The sequence below is a fragment of the Lepidochelys kempii genome, chromosome 1 (genome assembly GCF_965140265.1).
Source record: "Lepidochelys kempii isolate rLepKem1 chromosome 1, rLepKem1.hap2, whole genome shotgun sequence".
Lineage (NCBI taxonomy): Eukaryota > Metazoa > Chordata > Testudines > Cheloniidae > Lepidochelys > Lepidochelys kempii.
The window spans coordinates 112548584-112560620 of NC_133256.1; the positions used below are offsets into that span (position 1 = coordinate 112548584).

At 42.7% G+C, this 12037-nt stretch overlaps 1 pseudogene; it reads right to left on the reverse strand.

Moving 5' to 3' along the window:
- Window positions 1-725: 725 nt before the first annotated feature.
- LOC140904992 (sulfotransferase 1C1-like) lies at window positions 726-9419 on the reverse strand (annotated as a pseudogene).
- Window positions 9420-12037: the final 2618 nt, after the last annotated feature.

Below are 12037 nucleotides of genomic sequence, written 5' to 3' on the forward strand. Positions count from 1 at the left end.
GGAACGAGTATAGTTTTCTGATTCATAGTCCCATAAACTAATTTGTTAGACCAAACTGCTTCCTATGCATGTAATTTAGGGCTAGATCTCATATAGCATGCAATAAGTGTGGGGGGAGAGGAGGGATAAGTAACTTCAAATTCTTGCATGACACCATTTCACCATCTGCAAAGTGTGGCTAATAGTACTTACTTACCACACTAGTGGAGTGTGAGGATGGATTACAGTTTGTCCAGCACACTGAAAACATACAAACAATAACAGCATTTTGCACTTCAGTAGTGCCTTCTATCTCAGGGTCTTTACTTGCTGCTGGGAATGGTTTTGAAAATATTGGATATTACCATCTAAAGTTTACAAATGCAAAAAAAGCAAATGAACAAGACCCCACAACCCTGCTCTTCAGAAGAATTTTATGAACACCAAGAATAAAAGTTAGGGATGAGGGGATAAATTCCATCAGGGAAATCATCCCAGCCACCTCTTTAATTGGGGGGTGGGGTTTTGAGGGACTCTTGCAAATTCTCTACAGTACATTGCTGCTTGACCCTAGTTTAACTGAGATGTTTGTCTCAAAATTAGGTTTACACAGAGGAAGGTGGCTAGTCTGAAATCAGTGGTGTGGGAAACTAGGGCATTGTAATTTTAGATGCACAGGTATTTTGTGAAGCTTTTATAGGGAAAAGTGCTAGTACATTATAGAGAATAATCCCTATGGCCCCTTCTCAGAGCTCCATGCGGAAGGTCAGAGAGGTTCTAGCCGCCATCTTCCTATAATCTTCATCAAATTTCTCATTCTGTGCCATTGTGAAGTGGTTCTTCCAGTCTCCAACAGTCCCTACAATACAGGAAAGCCAAAGAGATACTCAGTCACCATTAGGAAGAATTTTTCCACTTCATCCCAAGTCCTGAAATCCATTATCACTAACTCAAAAGATATTAACAGTTCAATGAAGGGCTAATTCAAAAACACAACAGGAAGGAAGATGAGGGAATACTAAAAATACAAAACAGCAGCACTGTAACAGGTTGACTCACTCCTTAAGGGCTGGGGCTGGCTCAGATCATACTACAGAATGAGCCATAGCTGGGAGAGGTCAGGGTGACTGTCCTATAAAGTGCAAAAGGAGGCTGCAATCAATGAGGAAGCTTAGGAAAATGAGAGACACTGTAGGAAGCATGAAGGACTTCTGCAGGGAAGACCTTGAGACTAAGGGAATTGGAAACTTCTGTGGAGAAACCCAGACAGAATTTGGGCCTAGAAGTTCACGGGCCTGTAGGCCAGTGAGCTAAACTCCAGCTAGAAAGAGCTGGGAGGATGGACTGAGAACAGACTAGGACAGAAGAGCTCTCACTGAGATAAGACACCAGAGCAAAGCATGGACTGTTGTGTGCGGATGGACTTTATTTTGGAACCCTGAGGATTGTTCAGAACTGTTTTTGTTATTAAGCCAGCCCCAGGTGTGTGTGCGGAGGGGGGGAGGGAAAGGTGTTTCTTCTCCATGTGAAAACCTGTATACAGTTCTTAAGGGTCCTGCAAGAGGGAGATTAAAGGGGCAGGGCAGCTGCAAAGCATTCCCTTGCCACAAGAGGGTACTCTGTAAATGGCCACACTGCTACAAGCACCTTTTCTCATGAATGGTGAGATTGAGTGGTCCATTACTGCAGGAGGCTGAAAAGTGTAGTTTGCCATGGGGTTGTCCTTCATTATTTCAAATGTTGTGTGGTGGATGATCTTATCTAGAACCGCATTCTCCAAGTCCTTCTCCAGGAACTGTAACACCTTTTGGATTTCACGCTTTGGATCCTGTGGAAGGAGTGAAATTGGATAAGAAACCGACCCAGGAAGAGGAAACAAATCCGATAGGGAAAAGTTGTGAGGAAGTTTTAAATGTTGAAATCATACCTATGACTGGGGTAGGGATGGAATCAGATCAGCTGGAGACCAGCTGTTGTTAGCAGAACATTGCTGTGGGGAGCTCATACCTGCTGGAATCTTGAATGGCAATAACAGAGCACTATGAACCCTGACTCACCCCCTCACCTCCTTTAGGTCTTCATAGAAGAGGTAGAGAATACAGTTGTTCTCTTTTGCTTCCCACCATCCTTTTGTGTGATCATACTAGCAACCCCAAAGCACTGAAAGAGAAGAGAGTAAGCAGTAGTCAGCAAGTAGCAATGTCTGATCTATCCAGATATCTTAGTTACTTATATAGCCCCCATAAGTGGAGTATCTGAGCACTTAATCTATAGTGTATTTATCCTCACAATGCCCCAGAGAAATAAGGGTATTTTATAGATGGGGAGTTGGCATGGGGGTGGTCCTTTACATTGACAAGAGGGAAAAACAAACAAACAAACAAAAAAAAAACAGAAAACCAGCAGCATCTAATCTGAGTCTGGATCTACAGACTTGGGTTTAAGGCTCACATTACAGTGCTAAAAATAGCCATGTAGATGTTCCTGCTTGGGCTCTGAAACCCAGTGTGCGTGTGTGGGGTGTAGACAAACACTGAGGCACAGAGAGACTGAGGACTTCTCTACACAGCAAGTTACAGCACAGCAAGCCAGGGCGTCGCTCTACAGTGTGCCAGCTTGCCCCATGGTAATGTCCTTTGTGGGCACTGCTTGTAGCAAGCTAGGCTTTAATCTGGGCGTGCTGTAGCAATGTCACGTTTACATAGGTTTTACTGTGTGACAAGTTGGTGTGGTGTAGATTCACACTTTGGCTTGCTGTGCAGTGACTTCAGAGGATATCAGGGTTGGAAGGGACCTCAGAAGATCATCTAGTCCAACCCCCTGCTCAAAGCAGGACCAATCCTCCAATTTTTGCCCCAGATCCCTAAATGGCCCCCTCAGGGATTGAACTCCCAACCCTGGGTTTAGCAGGCCAATGCTCAAACCACTGAGCTATCCCTCCCCCCTTGGCCAAGGTTACCCGTTAAGTCTGCACTGGAAACATTTTTCAGAGCCCCAGACTATCCTTCCTCTCCAGCTGATTGCTGAGCAATATGCCTTTAACCTCCAAATATATGGAAAAACATTAAACTTTAAAACAAGGAATTTTGGGGTATTAGGGACCCTGGAGGGGAAGGGGATGTCCTTGGAGTGAGAAAGTGGAGAAAGGAAGGGTTTCTTGGTAAAAGACACCAGAATGGAATAGAGTTCCTGTTTAAATGTTTGGAGTAGATTTCCCTACAGTACATTATCAGTGTTGGTTCAGAACAATGGATGGGGGCTGAATATAAATAGCATAAATTAAAAAAACACCAAAAGGCACAGGATGTTGCACAATTCGTTCCATTCACCTTGTCCAGCCATGAATTTCTCCAGAAACTCCTCCCAGGTTCCTGGCTCAGGCATGTTTTAATTCATTCTGTGAAAATGGGAGTATGGCACCAGGGTGTCTTTTGCATTTCTTGCCACATAGGATTATCTGGATTGGTTGTGGAAGCAAGTGAGAGAAAGAAATGAAATATGTATATTTAACATTATAGATGTAGACATGTACAGAGGGTTCTGAGTGTCCTGTTTTGTGATAATCTTTTGAGAGAACACACAAAAGTCATAAACATTTTCTGCTTGGGAGCTGCTATTTCCTGAAACCAAATCTGTGATTGAATGAAGTTCCTTCACTTTCACACAGAAGCGATATATTACAGGGAAGATCATAGAATCATAGAATATCAGGGTTGGAAGGGACCTCAGGAGGTCATCTAGTCCCATCTCCTGCTCAAAAGCAGGACCCATCCCCAATTAAATCATCCCAGCCAAGGCTTTGTCAAGATGGGCCTCTAGATTTCAGGAGGAGTCTGGAAACCAGCCTTCATCCTATTTAATTTGTTCATTTCCAAATAAAGTAGTCTTGAGCCCCCTTCCCCTCCTTACCTTACACTTTTGCTCCCAGAAGGATGGAGGCACCAGTCGTACAGGGAGACGAGTTTTCAGTGCTCGTGGGGAGGACATCGCTTCAGCTAGTTCCAAGACTGCAAAAAGTTTTGTAGTAATTCTCCAGTGTCCTTGTATCTATATTCCTTTTTGTCTTTGTCACCATCATGTGTGGGATTTTGACTCAGACTTGACTTTCCAGGGAAATGCCAGTTTGTATCAGTTTATACATGTGCAACTCTACCTCATTGCAACTCTCCATGGAAAACATGGTATAACAACTTCTATCAACCGTCTGTGTCCTTGAGACTTTGCCTGCATTCTTGAGGAGGAATGCTGAAGGTTGATTCATATACAGATTCATTTTTTCTAGCTTTTTTGGGATACGGTCTAAATCCCTCTAGGGCAGTGCTGAATATTGACTCGTCTACTTGGATGGACCTTATCCCATTTCAGCACTCAGTGAATATTCATTTTACTTTACTTATAGAAGATTATTTCTTTTTAGGACAAGAGAGCCATAGATAGGGTGACCAGATTGTCAAAGTGAAAAAACTAGGACATCTGTCATGGAACGGGAGGCAGTGAGGGTTTTTTTTATTTAAATGAGGATTCAGGATGTGTGCATGAGACAGACAAGATGGAACAAGGAACTTTTTTTTTTTAAACTTTTCTCTCATCTAAGTAACCGTGTTCTCCTGTCTCACCGTTCTGTCCCCTTTAAGAGTAAGATGAGTATGTTAGAGAAAGTATGGTGAAAGAAAACAGTATTTATCTTTACTATTTTCTTCCAGTCCCAACTCAATGACAGTATTTTTGATCCTATACCTCCAGAGTAGCATTTCTAACAAAAATTCTTCCATTTGTCTCGTCACTATACTGTCCTCCTCCTGGGTTTTCTGGTTTTAGATTAGTTTCTATACTTTTGTCATGGTCTCCCCCCCCCACTCCCGCCGCCACTTCCTCTTGCTTGGTCCTTCCTCTTTTCTCTCCCCAAGAAACAGGTGCCCCTTTTGTCCCCCTATGCCCTGACACAGTCAGGTGTGGAGGACGTGAGACATACAGCAGCTATCCACAGTCAGAGAATTTCTTTGACTATATGCTAGGTCGGGTTGGCTTGAGGACTCACACTCACTGGCAGGCCTCATTGAAGAGCTCCTGCTCATAGACCTGAATAATCATAATGACCTGTGTAGAAATCTCTCCAGATAGCATAACAAATGGAATGGAGATTTTCTTGGAAAACTGTCATCTACAATGGATACTTTTTTTTAGTGGATAAGATTTTCCATTATTTAGAAAGCAAAATTTTGATTTCATAACTTTGGACAAAATTGAGTCCTGTTTGTGTTACATTTACCATTGTATCAGAGCTGAAAGGTCCAGGAAGAACCCACTCAATGAAAGGGTGTTGCAGATAAGTGATGGCACGTTTACATTTCTCAATGTCTCCATCATGTTGGATCATATCCACAATCTCCTGTATCCATGTTGTACCTGAAAAACATTAGAATTTTACATATTTCCCCAATGCAGTGCAGAGAGACTTTTCTAAGAGAAATGGAAGCTTGTTAAAAACACTGGCTGGATGGTGACCACATTCAAGGAAGACTGGAGAAGTCACAAGGCCATTGCTACAAGAGAACAATAGGCATGGGGGATAGAAAGTGAACAAGGGAGAAAATGCAATGGAAGGAAGAGAAGTTGAAACTTTTAGTACCTCCTGAGTAAAAGCCTCTGGGCTTGCATTTAGGACTCTGTTCTTGTATGTGGTAGAAATTAATGAATAAAAGTATGGAGTTCAATTGGTTATGAATTGTAGAATTGTTTATTTGTAGAGCTGAGTTAAAGTCAATTTTCATCTCGTGGGAAATTCTGATATTTGACAGTTTTTTTCATCCTGAACTAGGACAAAAATTGAAGAAACCCAAAGGTTTCAATAAATGAAAAATTCTGAAAGTTTTCAATTTGGAAATAACAAAAAATGTTCAACATTCCTGAACTGAAACATTTTGTTTTGAGTCGCTTTGAACTTAAACTGAATCTGTCTGAGTTGCTGGTGTGTCTCCTACGGGTTGTAGTTTGGGTGCTTCAGACACCGATTCTCCCCCATGGGCTGGGCTCCATGACTGGACTACAAATCCCATCATGCACTGTGATGGTTCATCCAGGGGAGACTGCATCCCCGGTGATGCATCATAATCTGGCCAAGGAGTCCAGCCTATAGTAGAGAGTGGGGGTATGGGAAAGTGAACTACAACTTCCATAATGCACTGCAGCATTATGCAGACAGATGCAGTTTAGTGTTGCACTGATCCTAGGCTAAACATTTCAATTATGTGCAACAAACTGAAATGTTCAGATTTAGGATGATCTCACATGAAATATTTTGTTTCAATTTTCCTTAAGGAAAATAAAATTCAGAATAGAAATTTTCCCCACAGAAAATTTTGCAGCAACCATAGGGGGGAGGGATAGCTCAGTGGTTTGAGCATTGGCCTGCTAAACCCAGGGTTGTGAGTTCAATCCTTGAGGGGACCATTTAGGGGTCTGGGGCAAAAACTGGGGATTGGTCCTGCTTTGAGCAGGGGGTTGGACTAGATGACCTCCTGAGGTCCCTTCCAACCCTAACCTTCTATGATTCTATGATTCTATTTGCTGTTAAACATTTTGACCACCTCTAATTATTTGAATGACCACCAGGCATTCAAGAATGTTCTTTAATCCCAAAGTTTTACATATTTTTGTTCATCCAAAATTGCACCTGAAGTTTGTAGTTCATTATTCCTTTATTTGAAAGGTGTAAATAATTTACCATATGATGTAAGTGGCCAACCACAGGACACAAAAAATAAATACTAGCTAGTGAAGACAGACTGAACAACCTGTAGGCTGAAGATGTTGGATCATATTAAAGAAGTTCTGTATTAAAATCACAAATGAGTTTGATTCCCCATAGTTTAAATTCCAGGGTATTACTAATTAAGAGGTCTCTTGGTTTTTGGTACTGTTTCTCTCCCTCTCTGTGTGAAACTTGCAAGCTGCTAATTGTGTTAGTACATTCTAAGACAGAGTCTGTTCTCAAAGCAATTCACAGAGAGAGAGACTCAAAGCAATACTCTAACAACAGAAACAGCACCCAGAGACTCCCCGCCCTTTTGTTGTATTAACAATTGTGATTAAAATAGAAATAGAGGATGTATGTGGATGGATGCTTGGTGTGGATAATAACTGAATGATCAGGGAGGTGCCAGCCTAAGAATCCAGTGTCCATTAGCTGAAGAAGGCGTCAAGTGGAAATAACCAGAGGACCCCCGGAGGGCAGACTGGAATCCACCCAACAGCCTCAAGAATGGGAGAACCAAAGAACAAGATAACATCTGGCAGCACGGAGCCGTCAGGAATGTGCCATCTGCTGATTGATTCAGCAACAGCATGATGAAGCAATTCCCATAGACTGGCATAGGAAGAAATTCCTATAAAAATAGACTCTAGAAAGTGAGAACTTTGGGGTCTGATTCTGCAAACCAACTTCCAGGAGCATCAGATGAGCATCTGACAAGGCCCTGCTCCCTCCTCATGTTCAGGCCACCTGGCCTGTGGCTTGGCGTGAGCAACTCTAAGGCTGGTAACTATGATAACAACCTTGCAGAACCTCTGTGTGTGTGTGTGTGTGTGTATGAATGTGTGAATAAATGAGATTGAATGGAATGTTATAACTATAACTGCTTACTATGATTCTTTCTGTATTCACAATAAATGTGGTATTTTGCCTTTCCCTTTAATAAGATCCTGCTGGTTTTTAATTTATTGGTACAACAAAGATTCATCCAAACCTCTTGGTAAATACTAATAATTAAGGCTATGTTTACACTTAAAACATTACAGTGTAGACCTACATCAGTAGCACTTCAGTGTAGACATTACAGTAGGGGTGGGCAAACTATGGCCTGGGGCCACATCCGGCCCTTCAGACGTTTTAATCTGGCCCTCAAGCTCCCACTGGGGAGCAGGGTCCAGGGCTTTCCCCTATCCAGAACTCCGGCCAGGGAACGGGATCATGGGCTTGCCTGGCTCTGCATGGCTCCCGGAAGCAGCAGCATGTCCCCCCCTCTGGCTCCTAGGGGCAGCCAGGGGGCTCCACACACTACCCATGCCCCAAGTGCTGCCTCTGCAGCTCCTATTGGTCGGGAACCACAGCCAATGGGAGGTTCAGGGGCAGCACCTGTGGATGGGGCAGCATGCAGAGCTGCCTGGCCACCCCTCCGTGTAGAAGCTGGAGGGGGACATGCTGCTGTTTCCAGGAGCTGCTTGAGGTAAATGCCACCTGGAGCTTGCACCCCTGGCTCCCTCCTGTGCCCCAATCCCCAGCCCTGATCCCCCTCCCACCCTCCAAACCCCTCGGTCGCAGCCTGGAGCACCCTCCTGCACCCCGAACCCCTCATCCCCAGCCCCACCCAGAGCCTGCACCCCCAGCTGGAGCCACACTCCCCTCCCCCCACACCCCAATCTCCTGCCTCAGCCTGGAACCTCCTCCCGTACCCTAAACTCATTATTTCCGGCCCCAGCCCAGAGCCTTCACCCCCAGCTGGAGCCCTCACCCCCTTCCACACCCCAACCCCCAATTTCATGGGCATTCATGGCCCGCCATACAATTTCCATATCCAGATGTGGCCCTTAGGTCAAAAGGTTTGCCCACACCTGCACTATAGTGACGCAAAGGGTTCTTCCATCACTGTGGTTAATCCACCTCCCCAAGAGGCAGTAGCTAGGTCAAGGGAAGAATTCTTTGTTGACCTAGTGCTGTCAACACCAGGGGTTAGGATGGCAGAGCTACATCTCTGAAGGGTATCGTTTTTAAACAACCCTGAGAGACATAGCTATGCCAATGTAAGTTTTCAGCATAGATCAGCCCTAACTGATAAACTTGCAGAAATCAGGAATGGTTCATACCCAAGTAACTAACAAAACAAAAGATCCCTCCCCCACAAAACCCACAAGCCCTAAATTCATAATAGTTCAACCAATTCCCTTTGGTTCATTATAAATTGAATGATGATTTTAACCAGGGTTTTGTTAAATTAATACAAATTGTGTGTCGCTGACTATACATTTACACAAACTGAACTAAAGATTTAATCATATGATGCTAGACTATCTATTTGCATTTTGTAAGTGGTTGGTTATTTTTTTCTAAAAAGGAAGCTAGAAGTCACTGGTGCTCCGATGAAAGGCCTATGCTAGTGATTACATACATCTCAAGTCACAAGTCTTGATGAAAGTATTGCAAAGCATGAGTTTCAGTGCAGGCAGATAGTTCTGTCTCAACCCATTTCCACTCCCCTCTGTTCCCACACACCTGCTTTTGTATAGGTTGCGATGAGCAGATCATCAGGTCTGGCTCTGAAGTTCCAGATTTGATCCCACCTGTCACACACACTTTTTTGAAGGAGAACTCCACCCACTTCATCTGTTTCAGAGCATGTCACGGAGCACTCTAGGTTCAGATCTTTCATCTTATCCAGGGCCATTGTGTACTGCATGGAGAAGAAACAGGTTGCCAGTAAACAGGTCTGCTCTAAAGAAGTATATGAATGTACTATTCTAATCTCAGCCTGGGACTCAGTGCACTTAGTATGGTAAAAATGTCCACAGTTCTCTGACTCAGTTGCTTAAAGTTAGACATGCCTAAATGTGGCGTTAGATACAGTAAACTGTAGCCTAATTTTCAAAGGTGCTAAGCACCTTGCAGCTCCTACTGGCTTCAGAATGACAGCATCTTTGAAAATCATGCCATTTACTTACCCATATTTGGGCATTTTAGCCTTTGCATACATTACTTAATGTAAATTAGTGACAGGCACAGGTAAATTACAAACTACGTAACAACTTGGAGCATTATGCTGAGAGGATTTGAACACCCACAGTTTCCACTGAAGTCAACTGAAGACACCTCACAGGACCAGGTCCTTCTTTACAAAAGAAAACAAATGGCAAAAGCTTAGTAATGTCAGTGCTCCTACTCTTGCTACTGAAAACTAAACCCCATTGGTCCTTTGTAATTGTTCCAGTTCTGGACTTCTATCTTCTGGAATACTGTTGCATTTTACAGCTCTCTCTCTATCACCTCCATCACCTTTTTCAGTGCTTTTTTGAGCAATGGTAACATATCTGGAAAATTCTGAGATAACTGAAGTTGAAACTGGCTCATTGTTCCTTCTTGTTGCACTCCTCCCACAGAACAGCATGATTATAAATAGTATGCCTGCTGCAATCTAATAGTCACAAAACAGACTGAAGAGGGGTTTTCTGGACTTTGTTTGTTCCTTCTGTCCTCCTGATTCTAGTTTCTTTGCTCTGTCTGGGAAGATGGCATTAGTAAAGGTGCAGGGCTTGGAACCACAAAACTGTACAAGAAACGTGAAGCTGGAGAACTTGGATGCTTCCTGTCCCTGATGTTGCAGTTCCAGGATGAAGAGCGTCTGCTCTCTGCGGGCTGTTCTATTTCTAATCCTATCCACCCCTTCTTTAATATAGGTGCTGTCAACAAAGAAATAGTGTAGGAAATTGGGCAGAGCTTAAAAAAGTCCCCTGCAAATGCAGGAATAAGAGGAGGAGACAGCATAGCAATAGTCAATGGCTAGAGAGTTTCTCTGCCTTGCAATGTATGCTCCTTTTTAATATCTGGAGGGATATGTTTTTAATCATATTGTAAAAAAATGTTTACTTACCTATGATGCTAAACACCTGAGATTATTAAAAGAGAAATAGCTCCAGTGAGGGCGATTTGTTTGTAATGTTGTTTAAAGAGTCTCAGAATAAGAAAATTTTCCTGGATATTTGACCTAATCTGTACATATAGTATCTTAAAGGGAAAATAAGTCTTTTTCTGTGTTACCATTAGTATCAGAATGAATATAGTGAATTTTTTAAAAAAAATCTTGTTTAGTTTTCATCACTTACTGTAAACTGCTTGTTTACTTTTTTCATTTTATTCAGTTTGGACAAGGAGAACTGATTCCATGGTCACTAATTTTTGTTTAAAGTCCGTTTCTAGTCAATTTCACTTTCTGATTTTCAGTCATTAGCATGATGTGCAATATTTTAATCCAAACATATATTTAAAAGTTTAAACAACTAATTGTTTTCAGTAACATCATGAGAACATTTCCATTAGATTTTTGTCAAATGTTTGTCCCCTGAACTGGGGACATAAAATAATTAGAAGTAATCTTTTAAATCCATTATTGCCCCACACAGCTGAGTTGCTGATTTTTCCATTATCTATTAGTTATCTAATAGAGGAAACTTTCAGAGCCACTATTGATCTTATGGAGTAATGATAGCAGAGGTTCCTTTTACCATTGCTCCTGAAACCTGCTTCACATGGGTTTTCGCCATATGGAGAAGAAATGTCTCATCTAACTTAGGTGGCTTTTCTCCACCATATTAGAGAAGGCATGGTACTGCTGGCAGTGGTCAATTCCACCACATCCTAGACTTGCAGATGGGCCAGATAAATGGGTAAATAAGTGCCAGACAGATGTCAATACCCTCCTGATTGCCATTTTGGGGGTCGGAAGGAATTTTCCCCCAGGTCAGATTGGAAGAGACCCTGGAGTTTTTCCACTTTGCTCTGCAGCATGGGTCACTTCCTGGTTTGAAGTAGAATAAATGGTGGATTCTCTGTAACTTGAAGTCTTTAAATCAAAATCTGAGGACTTTAGAAGCTCAGCCAGAGGTTATGAGCCTACTACAGGAGTTGGGTGGGTAAGGTTCTGTGCCTGCAACATGTGAGAAGTCAGACTAGGTGATCATGATGGTCTCTTCTGGTCTTAAAGTCTCTGAGCTCCTCCTTCCTACAGCAGGGTCCACTGGCTTTTCATCCCTCCGGCCTGATAAGTCTTGATCAAGGACACCAATATTGTTTAGATAATTGAAGTTGTAATAAAGAGTACAGAGGAAAACAGTCTTAAGATGATGATACAAAAAACTCTGCTCAAATTGACACTGATGCCCTTAAAAAAAGGCATCTAAGATCAACCCACTAGGCTGGAGGAGAGGGACAGGGACATGAAGGGAGAAAGACCAGCAGCTGGACTCTTCAGAAATACCCTGGACATTTGCACCATTAAGAAATGAAAAACAT